The sequence below is a fragment of the Protopterus annectens genome, chromosome 2.part2, assembly GCF_019279795.1.
Source record: "Protopterus annectens isolate FY-2018-M chromosome 2.part2, PAN1.0, whole genome shotgun sequence".
NCBI classification, from domain to species: Eukaryota; Metazoa; Chordata; order Ceratodontiformes; family Protopteridae; genus Protopterus; species Protopterus annectens.
In genome coordinates this window covers 748,974,308-748,987,099 of record NC_056730.1, presented here as the reverse complement: position 1 = coordinate 748,987,099, position 12,792 = coordinate 748,974,308, and the positions used below count along the sequence as shown (strand labels likewise).

The following is a 12,792-nucleotide window of genomic DNA, read 5'->3' as shown; positions in this document are numbered from 1 at the left end:
AGAAAGGGGGGTGGTCTTGAGGAAGGAGTTACAGTGTATAAATGAAAAGATGTGAGAATTAGTAGGACTGGAAGTTTGGTAAGGGAGCAAAGTCAGAATATTTCTGACAAATCAAGCAAATAATGTATGGAGTGGCTAAGCTACTAGCTAGGTAAGTTTATTCTTAATGTGTACAACTACAAGCACACTGCTACAGCTTTCTAGTAAGGTGCCTTTTTGCCACTGTGCTAAACATTAGAGACCAACATCTTCTCAAGAATGCTGAAGAACTACTAGCATAATACAGCACTATACCCCCCACCATTAAATGGCAGCAGAGAGAGAGGCAGATAAAATACAAAAGGGGAAAGCGAATATTAGCACACACACATACATGACAAATCCACTTGATAACACCAAATAAGTCTGCACTGAGCACGCTAGGCATGCTTACAGTGATTGAAAAGACTATTACTGGTTAGACTGTACACAACTAAAAAAGCCATTCCCTATGTCCTTTGTAGACTGAGGACAAACTTCTGCAAAGGAGTTACTTGGTGTGGGGAATTCATTACACACCCAAAATGTGCCTATGGGTATGGGATACTCATCAAGCTTCCCTAAGCTGCTTTGGTGGACAACAGCCCAGGGGATCTGGTTTCGATTAGTGGCTCGGGCAATTGACAGAGTGGCAGGAAGGGTTGGGTGTAGCCATCCCAGGGTGGGTGGGCTGTCCCGTGGGCATATACAGTGTTGATTCCTGACAGAGGCTGGCTACGTCGCAAGGCAGGTGTACTTAAAGAAAGGATTAGGGTGGAAGCCATGGCATAGCTGCTGCGCGAGGGGGGTGACCCCACCCATCTCGATTACATGCCTGCCCCTCAGGCGGACTGCATGTGAAATGGGTTGGCCAGAAGTTAAAAGTACCCCCTGGGACAGAAGCTCAGATGTACCTAGCCACTGGTGTCCTCATTCCATAACCTGCCCCAGCACACCAGATTGAGTCCATGGGCGGGGAGGGCAAAGAAGTGAGCTGGTAGACCCTGACATGTACAGGAGGGAGCAAAAAAATAGTGGAAAAAAATGTTCCCTGCTTCCTACTCATCTTGGTTATTTTGTCGTTGGAAGGACAGATTGTGTTCTGCTAAAGGAAAGGTTGGAATCTCTTATGCAATAAAAAACAACAGAACCACATTATAATCATTAATCTGAGCACCAAGGCAATCGTGTTGTAACTATAAATGTGTTCAACTCTACCCATCATTAAAAAATTCAAAATATTCCTAATACAACCACAAACTGCTTAGTGAGAATGAAAACAAGCCGCCATATATGATAAGCAGCTATCTACTAAAACAGTGAGCCAATAAAAATAACATCCAGAAAGAACACGTTGAGCATTGCTTGAAATAGGATCATAGGAGGTTACTAGGCCAACTGCTCCAGGGCCCTTATAAGCCTAGCTAAGTTCAGTGAGTGTTCCCAAGGGTGTCTGCTTCAAGCAGATACTAAAATCAGCACCTACTGTCCCTGTCCAGGAGGGACAAAGGTGGAACCCCCAGGGTGAATTTCCAGTTACCCATCCAATAGTCCAAATTACACTTACACAGGGCCAGCAAGGGGCTTTGTTATACATAATTATACGACGACTCCCCATTAATATTCCAAAACGTGCACACTGATTGGTCAGCGTGCACATTGTAAATCAGACTTATAAGGTACCACTGTGGTGGTGCTGCGGTAGCGTTGTCGCCTCATAGTAAGACGCTGTTCGGTTCGATTCTCAGCTAGAGCGTCTTCTGCGTGGAGACATGTGTGAATGGGCGTACCTTCGTTGAAGGTTGCGCGTCAGGGCTGGTAACTCGGCATGTAAAAATCAACTACCAATCATTAGCGGACCAGAGTTCTGCTGTGGTGACCCCTAACCGGGAAAAGCCGAAAGACACAACAACAACAACAACTACTAATGGAAAAAGGTCCGGTTGCCCGGATGTTTTCCATTAGTATAAGTCTTTTTTTTCCTTACAGCAACGGAAAAAGCAAGATCTCCGTTGCTTTTTAGAAAGTGTCTCACTATGTTAAAGGAGTTTAACATAGCGAGACAGTTTTAAAAAAAGCAACGGAGAAAGGAAGATCTCCGTTGCTTTTTTTAAAGCTGTCTCACTATGTTAAACTCCTTTAACATAGCGAGACACTTTCTAAAGCAACGGAGAAAGTAAGATCTCTGTTGCTTTTTAAAAAGTGTCTCGCTATGTTAAAGGAGTTTAACATAGCGAGACAGCTTTATAAAAAGCAACGGGTTTTCTGTTGCTTTTTTTAAAGCTGTCTCGCTATGTTAAACGCCTTTAACATAGCGAGACACTTTCTAAAAAGCAACGGAGATCTTGCTTTCTCCATTGCTTCCACCTACAGCTCTGATGTACTGCGTAAGCATATGCATACGCAGTACATCAGAAACTGTCGCAGAATACCGGACAGCTGAGGAAGGGCAGCAAAGAGGCATTATACAATGCCATTATTTAAGAAAACTAAGTATTGTTTTCTTAAATAATGTCATTGCATAATAGCAGTAACCCACTTCTGGGTGTAGGTAATGCTGGATTTACCCACGGTTGTCTTTGTTTTGCCACTAGGGCTTCACCCTCGTGACCAAACTACGCCAGCCGTGGGTAAATCCAGCATTACCCACACCCAGGCGTGGGTTATTGCTTAAATAGGAAGCTTGTTCCAAAAGTGGGGCAACCTCTGTGAGACAAATCTCTCTCTCATAGGATAATAGGAGGTTACTAGGCTAATGGCCCTGAGGCCCTTACAAGCCTAGCCAAGAGCTTATCCCCAAAAAAAGAAACCTCAGTCAGCACCTGTCACCCCTGTCAATGAGGGACACTGGTGGAACCTATGGGACAAATATGTGGTTTCCCAATAACTCATCAAGGTTGCGCTTGAAGAGGGTCAGTGAGGTACTCTGTTTGACGTGTACGGGAAATCTATTCCAGAGATGGGGCAGCCTCTGGAAGACAAACCTGTCTCTCCAACAGGTTTTGCTGATGCTGCATATTAGATTTTGGCCTTTTGAGCGGGTAATGCATGAGGAGTTAGACTTATGAATATGGAGCATCTCTAGTAGGGCAGGGTCTAAAACTTCCTTGTAGGCGAGACACAAATTACCTCTGAGCGATCTGTATGATACAGCGTACACTGATAGTGATTTGAGTCTGTCAGCATAGGATAGGTGTTGGAGGCCATGGATTCTCTTTGTGAGGTATTTCTGTGGCCTTTCCAGTTGCAGCAGATGTTTGGAGAGGTACATACCAAACAGGGCATTATACTCAATTATTGGCCTAATGAGGGAGGAGTACAGAGAGGTAATAACCTCTTTTTTTCTGGATGCAATCCCTTTACTTATGAGATGAACCAAGTAAAAGGCTTTTCTGACCACTGCCACTACATGATGGTTGAATATGAGATTGTTGTCAACCTCAGTACCCAGGTCTCTCACCACAGGTTGTGTTCTTAGGGGGTTGCCGTTGATGTAGTAATTATTAGGGGCCAAGTTTTTCCTGAATGGTATGATAATACATTTTTTTGCATTTAACTTAAGGCCATGACTTTGGCACCAGTTGACCCTCTTGCAGTATGTTAACATCATTTGGGGAGTCAATGACAGCACCACTTACAGTCACCAGCAAACTTGGTCAGCCACAGGCCTTTTGTCTTTGCCTGGACCTCTGAGAAGTAGATGCCAAACAGTAGGGGTCCTAGGACAGATCCCTGGGGAACACCACTAGTGGCAGGTCTGCTGTCAGAGGTGGAGGCACCTATTTTGACCTTGTGGGTCCTATTATTGAGCCAGTTGACCACCCACCTGATTAGATAGGGATTTATGCCAAGTTATGTTAGCTTTTTGATGATGCCTGAGTGGGGGATTATTTAAAGGCCTTGGCCAAGTCATGGTAAGCTGTATATACGGACTCTTCCCTCATCCAGGGCCTTGGTCCTTAGTCTCAAAGAAGTCAACCAAGTTCAACAGGCAAGATCTGCCCTTGATGAATCCAAACTGGGTGGGGTCAAGTGCTTGGAGATTGTCTATGTCCTTGTTTATGAGATCCATAGTAATACACTCCATAGCTTTACAGATCAGATGTGTCAAGCTAATGGGGCAATAGTTTCCAGGGTCAGTAGTAGCACAACCTTTGTGCAAAAGGATGACAATAGCAGTTCTCTACTCTGCTGGAATGAAGCCTGTACTTAGGCTGTGGTTGAATAGGGTACTCTATGGTGAAGCTAGTTCTTGCTTGAGATGGTGCCGAATACAGCCTGGAATACCATCAGGTTCCATGGAAGCTGTGTTCTTTGCCTTGGATAGTGCCTTTAGCACTTCATCTATGGAGATGTGAGGTGCAGGACAAATATCAGGGATGTCAAATGGGCCTTTGGGGGGACAGGGGGGTGAAGTTTGCGCTGAACCTATCTGCTAGCAGGTTCACTAAATCAACAGGATCAGTATAAGTGATACCATTAAGTACTAATTTGGAACAGACCTGGGCTTTGCCATGGAGGTTTCTGACGTAACTGAAGAAGGCTTTGTGGTCTCTCTCTGTTTCGGAGGCTAGTTTCAACTCATAATTGGCTTTGCAAGTTTTCACTAGTGATCTAATTTGCTTGTTGAGGCTAAGGAGGGAGTTTTTCCAATTTGGAATTTGTTCTTTTTTACCCTTGGACAACAGTTTCTTCCTTTTGTTGTAAAGCCTGTTGATATAGGATGTCCACCAGACAGGTTTGTGTTTCCTTGAGGAGCAGGTTTTAGTTCTGTTGGGTATGGCTGTGTCCATGCAGTTGTACAGGTGCTTGTACACTGCATTAGCATACTGTTCGGCACAGCTGTCTGCATCATCTGAGGGAGGTGATGGTGTGAAGCTGATACCCTCCCTTAGGAGGCTTTAGTCAGCTTTTGAGAAGTTTTCTAGTCTGATTACAGCTGCAGAGGTGTTGAACAGACGGATGATCTGATCTCACCAGGGAAGAACATACTATGGGAGTTGAGCAGCGGTCATCCAAGTTGGTGAGAACCAAGTCCAGAATGTCATCTCCCCTTGTGGAGGATGAGACAAGTTGGTCTAGTGCATTAGAATTGATGAAGTTAAAAAATCAGTGGGTGAGCACATCAGTGCAGGAATAGTTTACCAAGTTTATGGTGGGGGTAGTTGAAGTCACCAAAGATCAGGATGTTAGGGGGTACCTTGATGGAGTCAAGTAGGTCCAGGTAGGTGGAGTGGGTGTCCTGAGCCATGGTGGGTGTCTATAGCTGGCTATAACTTGGATGGGTGTCTTGCCAACTGTCAGTTGCACCTGGAGTAGTTCCAGTGGGCCATGTTGTCAAACCAGTCTGGATGTGCACCTGTTCTTAATGAAAACAGAGACTCCACCACCCTTAGTCTTCTCGACCTTATTTTGGGGTTGGAATGTGTGGAATTAGATATAGACAGGTAAGGCAGCGGTGCTCTCCACAGCCCTGAACCAAGTTTCAGTGACTGCACAGACGTCAACATCTTCCAGTGCAAGGAGAGCCTCCAGTAAGTGCATTTTCAGGTTAAGGCTCTTAGCATTAAGCAGCATGACCTTCAATTTGCTTTTTGATGGATCTCTTTTGGAAGATTTGTCTTTGGGACATTGCCTAAGAAAGGGACAATGAGGAAGGCAACAGCCTTGGCCAGGATCCCAAATTCCACAGGTGACAGGTGGAGGCCATCTCTGGGAAAGCATCGAGGCCTGTCAACCCTGTCATCCCAGGTAGAGATACTAGATCCCCTTGAATGATACCAGAAACTAATCTAATTGCTGAAGTCAATGATTTTTTGTTGGTATTGTGGTATCATTCTTGGTGAAGGTAGGATGCTGCTTAGAGCTAGGGTCATACCTGCCTGGGACACACACTCTGTATGAGCACAATCATGTCTGTCTTCATATAGTCCAGGGAGGTGTGTCTCACATCATTCACACCAACATGGACAATGACAGAGTCATACTTGTACCTGCTGTGAAGAGACTTAAGTGCATGCGTGATGTGATGGATTCTGGCACCCGATAGACAACTGACCGTGACCTCCTCCTTGTCAAGCCTGGTGAAGAGGACATTGGTTTGTCTCACAATTGAGTTGCCAATGACTAGTATGTTTGGTTTATTTTTATGCCTTATGGGCTGTGTTGGTTTATTGTTATTCCTTATGGGCTGTGTTTGTGAGACACTGGTGTGTTGTCTGCTGAGAGGGACATCCATGTTGCCTATGATTAAGATGTTTGTTTTTGTGTTATGCCTTAGGGGCTTGACTAGTGAGACACTTGTGTGTGATATATTATGTGTACTATGTTTTGCAGAGGATGCATTATGGGAAGCATGCTTCTGTTTGTGTTTGGGAGGTCTCTGATGTTTAGGTAAGCTTTTTGTAAGGACCTCCATATATGTAGGTTTATATGTTTTTGGTTTGATAGGAGCAGGAGGCCAAGTATGCATGCTGACAACCTGGTTAGTATCAGATGAACTGACTGGTGAGTGAGAGAGACTGGATTCTAAGTTCTTGATGTAGATGCATCTCTCACATAATGAACTTGTGTGGACAAGAAGAAGTGGGTTGTCAGTGTACATGAGGCAATTACTACATTGCCTCAGGATGCCCATGTTGACCAGGCTGGCTGGAGAAGTTGTGGGAAATTGACCATCCATAATGCTAAGTAAGTTGATGTGGTCAGAAAACAGGGAGAGGACAGTAAGGACCAGGTAAACTACAGGAGAAGTGGACAAAAATATTAAGGGCTAGTGGGTATGACCAGTGTTAGTATCTCAGGAGCTCCGCTGAATGTGTCACCTGTCAGTGAGGGACAATCATGAGAACTCACCAATGGAGCACCAGCAGAGTGAGGGAAAATTTGCAGGCAAATGTGTTTGCGTCTAGAACCAACAACAGTGCCCACTGCTGCGTGGCATTGCGCAAATGTGGTGCTGATGTAGCAAATGAGCACAAACTGATCTAAACAAATAGGCAGAGAAGTGGATGAAGACTTCAGTGTGCGTCTCTGTGTAAATTTCCCACCATTCAGGGCATCTTTCCATTCGGACAGCAACAGACTATAAAACAAACACAAGATCAATTCCAATACAAAATATAGAGGGCAATCTCAGTGCAGCATGATATTAAATACTGACATGGCAATTTTGTGCATTAATACAGCGTATTCAAAATATCTACAAAAGTAAAATGCCCAGTTTGTGCGTTAATATATAGCATTCCAAATATTCAGTAAAGTAAACAAGTTAGAAAAAGCAGGCTTACAACTGAAGAAAAACATTGTGTCAAGAGGTGAACTTATTAAACAAAAGTTTATGACTGCAGGATACCCTGCACTAACAGTGCATTGCAGCATTCAATGAGTTAAGTACAGCTCTACATCTTGCCCTAATCCTTTATTTATTTGGGACTTGTTTTTAATAAAAAAGCTTAGTTAACATTTTACTCAAACCAGGACCCAAATAAATTTAGTGATTCCCTAGGTGATGCCACCTTAAGGATCTTCTATAGAGTTTAATGGATGCATTTCTATGCCTGTGCAGAATGTATCCAATAAAGACTATGGGTGCATTTCACATTTTTTCTGAGTTAATAACACTCAGGTTAAAGATCATCTTTAATTTTCAATGGCATTAGTGCAGGGAAAACACATTTAATAAGTGCTCCTTTCAGTGAACTGAAAGGGGAGAACATTTGTCAATAAGGCAAAAATGTTAGTCATCAAATGTGACAGTACACTTTAACTATCAACTGTGAGGAAGCAGTGGTTAGTGGCAGAGGTCCTATATACTGTACCAACTCACTGCCACAGAAGGTCTAGTAGCTGTACCTGCACAAGTATCCCAAAATAATGCCAAAAGGAATATGACTTTTGCAATGCCTTATAGCCTGGATACTTCAGCTATTAGAGGTGCAATTACATATAATTGGAGAATTCTGACTGTTAACATGGATACTAAAGGAACAGGGTGAAAATAAGAAAAACTAACATTAAAAATATTCTTGAGACCTTTTATGAAGGATGTATTTCATACATTAGATAGACCAAAGTTAAAGATCCTTCACCTGTAATTCCAGCAGGCAATGTAGATACGAAGTAAATGACCATTTTTTTTTGTACAAATACATAAAGGTCCTATAGATCACAATGTTATTTTCAATTGTGAAGCCTTCAATATTGGAAGGACTACACTCAGTTTAAGCAAAACAATATATTGTCACAACTATGCTTTTTCAATAAACAAATAAAATGCAATTTACAAGCATCCCTTAAATTGTGTAAATTTTAAAATATTTTTATTTTACCCTTTGATTGTGCAAGGAATGGACAAAAGAGAAGGGATTTGGTTACTAAATCAGACTATATGGAATACCTACAGATTAATTTGAAGGCATTTGTTTTGCCAAGTCTAAATAATCACATCAGTTTTAAGCTTGTTTTTTTAAAGAACTACTTTAAACACGATTGACAAGTTTTTTATGTATGGCTTACAATTTAAGTGTTCTGTAATGTAACTGTTTTTTAACTGTTGCTATAAATATTTTATCACAATTAAAAAAATTGATCATATGATGTGCAGTCACACATTTTTCATGTCTTATTTAAATACTTGAAGAGTTATTGTTCAGCAGTCTGATGAAGACTTGATTATAGGGACAAAATCACTTACTGGTTGTAATAAGGATTTTTGAGTCTACCTGTAGTCCACAAATACACTACATATTTCTTTTCATATTATGAAAAATGTTACAGAATTTACAACTGCTACTGTGGAATGTGCCCTTGGCTTGCTAGCTATAGACTTTCCTTGTTTGGGGTAAACAAATGTAATACAGCCTGAAACCCATTGGGACAACTTAGCTTTAAACACATTTGTACTCAATTTATTTGTGTAAAGGAGACAAATCAGTGTTGATCTTTCCCAATATTCTTGGCTCAATGAAGATAGAAACCTAGTCGTCTATAAACAACTGAGGCAATGAAGCAGGTAACTGCCTTATTTGGAGTGATTTGAGAAGAAAACGGGAAGAGTTGGTAGCCTCCTTAATGTTAGACTTACTGGTTATCCTGGACATAAACAAAAGGTTAGTGTGCAGCATTACTCTATCCCTGTTGAAGAAAAGGTACTGAGGATGAACACACAAAGCCTGAAGCTCAGATATGTGCCTAGCAGAAATAGTGTCGATAAGAAATACAGTTTTCCAAGACAGAAACTTAAGTTTAACTCTAGAAGCAGGTGTGAAAGAGAGGTGAGTTAATTGCTCTGCACAAAGATAAGGTATTAAGGCAGAAAAGCAGAACAGATTCTTAGATCACAGTTCTGAGGTGGAAGAATCCCCTCACAAAAAACTTGCATGTCTTTGGAGAGACTGAAGAAGAGTTCTGTTCACCCAAACAGAAACTCAAAATAGTTGGCATGATAATCGATAACCATGGGTACTAAGCCAGAAAATGGCTCCAAATGTTTCTCTAGTACCCTCATCACAAAATGCATCTATTATCTTTATATACATTTTTCTGACACTGGGAATCTTGGCAGAAAGAATGATGCAACAGTGCTATCTCAGTAACTTGAATCCCTTTCAATCATTGGAAGTGAAGACACCGAGCAAAAAGAAGAAAGGTCTGCAGGTATGGATGGGGGTTCCTAGATGGATGAAAGAGGTGATTCTCGAAAGGCATCAGTGTGAGCAGCTTCTCCTAGAGATACGGTCATAACAGGAGAAACCACACTTGTTAGGGTCAATATGGACCTATGAGAATGCCCCTGCCTTTCGTCAGCTATGATTTTTTGAGGATACATGGGAAACAGGGAAGATGTGTTAAGCATACAGAAGACCAGGAAGCCACTCATGGACTACAGCATTCCTAGCCCACTTACCTGAATGAGTCAAGACATGTTGCTGCACTTGGTGTTGGTAGCAAACAGATGGTAGTGATGCTTCTTCTATCAGATGGAGAGAAATCTTACCATTAACCAGCTGACGGACCACATGTGAGGCATGAGCAGACATCTAATGAACTGATCTGCTACACAGCTAGCATCATCAGGTATGTAGGCTGCTACAAAAAAGTTGTTAGAAGACATCACTCATTCACAAGGCCTTACAGCCTCAACATGAAGGATAAAGTACAGTTTTGAAAGTCCTACTTACCTGTAACAGTAGACATTCGCAAAACACACTGCCTAACTGGCATATGGGCAGTAGTGCCCTGCTACCCACCCTCTGGCAGTCTATCAAAGCTCAGCGCTCCTCCCACTGCCTGTCTGTGGGTGTTAAGAGCCAATCACCTGGCAGGATCAGTACTGCCCTTCAAACCCACAGACGGGCCCCTTCAGTGTTCTAGGGTCCATCAGAAAGAGAAGATGGAAATGCAAGCTTTGCAAACACCTACTGTTCCAAACCAAAAGACACACACACACACACACACACACACACACACACACACACACACACACACACACACACACACACACACACACAGACAAAACAATACAGCTGCTGAAGAAAACTCAGCAGCAACTATGATTGCTGGCTAAGGCACTTGCCTCCCCCAAAATATCTTTTTTAGGCAAGGTCACAACAACAAAATTCCTGACATGAAAATGTCAAACACAAAGAAATTAAGGTTCATACTGCTAAATGTTAGGAGTTTAAATCAGAAACTGCACTCTCTGGAAGCACTCCTCTCCCTGGAAGATGTTGACATCTGTACAGTCACAGAAACCCGGCTCAAGGCCACAGAAAGCACCCTGGCCTTGAAAGGCTACAATGCCTTTCCACACTTTAAGACTGCAAATTGAAGGTGTGAGAACCAAAGGACTACAGAATCAATCTTCATTAAAGATAATTACCCCTCTAGACTGGTTAGACAAGAAAACTCTATGGAGCTACTCCAAGTTTAAATTACCATGGGTAAGACCCCCCTTCAACTCATCATCAGTTACAGGTCTCCTTCCATGAATCAAGATGCCCACACAGCTTATTTAGACCTACTTGGGGCAATTAGGGTACAACCTAACACCCTAGTCAAGGGTGACTATCCTTCCATTAATTGGTAAACTTATATGAGCCCAAACTCACTCACACAAAAGTTCCTGGACTTTGTTAACTCAAATGCCCTGGGACAAATAGTGCACCACCCCACAAGGGGCTCCAATATTCCAGAACTGGTCCTCACCAATATGACTGATCAATGCAATGCCTCACGTGTAGGGCCTGCACTGGTTAAATCAGACAATAAATCAGTCATTTTTGAAGTAGCAGTAGCACCAGAACTCCCCAAAGGAGAAGTCAGGCTAAAACACTTCATCAAAGCTAACTATGCCCTCCTAAGGTAAGGTATAATTGACTTCCAAGCTCTAGTTTCCACAGATGGCATTGATAGCTATACGAAGTTATACACAGATGCCCTGTATATACATCTATACAAAAGTACAGACACAGCCGTGCCAGATAGGATTAAAGCAAGATCTTCAAGAAAAAAAAACTATCCTGGTGGACGTCTAGCATTAATAAATTATTCAATAAGTGAAAGAAGCTGCTGTCTAAAAATACAAAAGTGAGATCTCAGAACTGGAAGAGCACCTTCCTCAGTGTAAACAAGCAAATAAGTCAACTTGTAAAATCTTCAAAGAACTATGAGAAAAATTTAGCAACCACAGCCAAGGATAATCATAAGGCTTTCTTCAGCTATGTCCACAACCTACAAGGTAAGACTCAGATGTGTGCTGAACTAATTGTGGATGCCATCACACACACTGATCCTGTGGAAATTGCAAACCTGCTAGCAGACAGGTTTGGTGAAAATTTCACCCCCCCCCCCCCCAAGCATACATTATCTTCATCAACTCCTCCTCCTTGCATCTCCAAAGAGCAAGTCATCAATGCCCTCTCCACGGCTAAGAACACAGCCTTCATGCGACCAGATGGCATTCCAGACTATGTTCTTAATGTTCTAAAACAAGAGCTAGCTACTCCATTATCATCATTATCATCTGTAAGGCAATGGAACAAATCAACATGGATCTCATTAATAAGGATATAGGTGACCTCTAAACCCTGGATCTGTCCCAGTTCAGTTTTGTCAAGGGCAGGTCATGCCTGCTAAACCTAGCGGTCTTCTTCGAGAAAGTGACCAGAGCCACAGACGTGGGCAAAGCCATGCGCATGGCCTATCTTGACTTGGCCAAGGCCTTCGACACTATCCCACATTCGGACCATCCTTGACAAACTAACCCACTTGGATATCAACCCCTATGTTGTCAGGTGGGTTGCAAACTGACTCACAGATCAACAACATTCAGTCAAAGTGGGAGACTTTGCCTCTACCAGCAGACCTGTCACCAATGGGGACCCACAAGGGTCAGAGCTGGGTCCCCTCTTGTTTGGCATATACTTCTCAAACGTCCAGGCCAAAACAGAGGGGCTGTGGCTAACCAAGTTTGTGGATAACTGCAAATTAGGGGCTTACATAGACCAATTATTGGTGCCAAAGCCATGGTCTTAAACTAAATGCTAAAAAATGCATAATCATTCCCTTCGGTAAAAATAATGTCCCTGTATAAAATAAACAATAATACCCTAAGTACCAATTCAGTAGTGAGAGACCTGAGAACACGAGCTGACCGTGACCTCAACTTTGCCGACCATGTGTCTACTGTGGTGAGGAAGGCATTCTACATTGCTCAACTGATTAGCAAAGGCATTGCCTCAAGAGAAAAAGAGTTTATAACCCCCCTGTACT

General features: G+C 42.5%; 1 protein-coding gene across 1 annotated transcript in view; it reads right to left on the bottom strand.

Annotated features, from left to right (window-relative positions):
- Nucleotides 1–12,792, bottom strand: part of FAM172A (family with sequence similarity 172 member A) — a 2,873,056-nt gene that overhangs the window by 1,549,331 nt on the left and 1,310,933 nt on the right. The window lies entirely within an intron of this gene.